Source organism: Gadus macrocephalus, chromosome 15 (assembly GCF_031168955.1).
Source record: "Gadus macrocephalus chromosome 15, ASM3116895v1".
NCBI lineage: Eukaryota > Metazoa > Chordata > Actinopteri > Gadiformes > Gadidae > Gadus > Gadus macrocephalus.
Window position 1 is genome coordinate 3,989,673 of NC_082396.1, and position 2,500 is coordinate 3,992,172.

Below are 2,500 nucleotides of genomic sequence, written 5' to 3' on the forward strand. Positions count from 1 at the left end.
CCCCCCCCCCCCCCCCCCCCCCGCCCTCGTCCCTTCCCTCGACTCGACGTTGGCCTTTTAAAACATTTAAAGTGAAACGTATTTGAAGTTATATCCCCGACGCGCTCACTCCCACGTTCACGGTGAACCCAGGAAGAGACGGCTGGCGGCGTTCTACATCACAGCGCACGCCGCGGCCCCCCCCCCCGTGACACGCAGCCCGACAGGACCTCTCCCCCGTGTCCCCCAGGCGGAGCTCCGTACGGCGCCTGTGTCTCCGTCCCCGGGCGCCGTTCCCTCAAACGAACCATTTCTCGCGCGGCGTTCAAAATGAAAACATGTCAAATATGTGGATGAGCGATAGTTGTGTCCCCCGCCCAAAACTGCGCCACACATAATGGCACAACTATTCCTCGTTAGTTTTATCACCTTCCCGGGGAAAAAAAAAAAGTGTGTGGGTCGAACATATTGCTGATTAAATGGGCCGTGTCACGATCCCTTCAATAAAAGACATGCAGGGTGAAGCCTAATCTGCGGCTCTATGCACAGTGGGCTGCTCTTGTTGGAAAAGCATGAAAGGCTAGATAGCATTTTCCGTTGACATCCCAGTCAGCAAAACTCCTGGGGCAGGCTATTACAACTAAAGTTACTTTGAACGACATTCCGACTTAAGAACCCATGCCAGAACCCTTTTTAGTATCTGGCAAGTTCTTAATCCATACCGTATTGTAATTGTGTTTTTGAATCGCCTCGGGAGATGGTGGGGAGGGGTGGGGGGAGAGAGAGAGAGGGAAGGGCGGGAAAACAACTGATTATTATTTGCATTAAAACCATTCGGTAAAGGCACCATCACAGGAATAGTGTGCGCACACACACACACGCACGCACGCACGCACGCACGCACACACACCACACACACACACACACACACACACACACACACACACACACACACACACACACACACACACACACACACACACACACACACACACACACACACACACACACACACACACACACACACACGCCTGCCTGTGCTCACCATAGCGACTAGGAGCTGGTAGCTAGCTCTCGGAGCTAGCTGCTAGGTCCGTTTGTCACAGCAGTCAAAATGTCATGCCTCTGATTGGCTGAAACCTGCTAACGACGCTGCCTGCAGCGTGGGCTATTTCTGTCGAGTGTGAAAGTTCCCGCTTCATCAAAATAGAGGTGTGGGCTGGAGCACCTACTATTGTGATTAGAGGCCATCGATTACCGTCGATTCAGCACGTGTGGTTGTGTGTGTGTGTGTGTGTGTGTGTGTGTGTGTGTGTGTGTGTGTGTGTGTGTGTGTGTGTGTGTGTGTGTGTGTGTGTGTGTGTGTGTGTGTGTGTGTGTGTCTGTGTGTGTGTGTGTGTGTGTGTGTGGCGACGGAAAGAAGGGTATCCAAAATAAACAGGGAAGTGGAAAAGAGGACTCTCAGAGGGTAGGAGAGGAGAGGAGAGGAGGAGAGAGGAGGAGAAAGGAGAGGAGGGGAGAGGGGAGATGAGGGGAGAGGAGAGGAGGGGAGAGGAGGAGAGAGGAGGAGAGAGGAGAGGAGAGGAGGAGAGGGCCGAGCGGGCAGATGGAGAAATGGAGTGACAGCAATGGTTTGCTCCTCCATCCAGTGTGTTTGGGTGGCATGAGAGACAGCAAGCCTAAAGGACGCAAACCCACACCCACACACACCACTCCACACACAAACACACAATAACACACACCAACCCACGCAAACATAGCATACACACACTGAGGACGCAAACGAAGGACCCATAATTGTAGTAACACACAGGGGGAATAAAACGACTTCCCACACAAAGACCACAGTCTCGACCCGGGCCTTCCTGTTGTCGGGTAAGCCTGTACTTTTAGCTGCGAGGCGTTTTTGTCCTATAATCCTCAGCAGCCCGCCCCCACCTCTTCTCCCCCCCGCCTTAATTGTAAATGAGGCGTGACCTGTTGATTTCCTGAAGGCTACACCTCCCCGAGAGGCCCTTCATAAGCCCCGAGGGTTTTAATGACACTCAATCAACCCTGTTAGGGAACGGGACAGGGGGCATCTGCACCCCCGACACCAACTCCCCCGCACACACACACACAGGAAGACACACACACACAAACGCACACACACACACGCACATACACAAGCACCCACACATCGTCCGTTTCTCGGCGCGTCTTGCATCACCCCAAAGATGTTCCACACGACAATGCAGCCAAATTATAAAAATGAATATGCTTATGCTTACATTTTTCATCCAGGCGCATATACGCGTCCATACACCAGGGACCCGCACAAACAGAAACTGGGCTCTGTTTGAGTCCCACGTTTCCAAAGGGGGTGAGTGTGACAGACTGTGAGCTCCGTGGAGGTGTGCCAGGAGGATCTGTGGTCGTGCTACATCCACAGGGACTCGTGTTGGGGGGGATGAGTGTGAGGTGAGCTCCCCCCGCTCCGTCACAACTAGGGGGCGCTGTTCCCTCACTTGGGTACATAAAT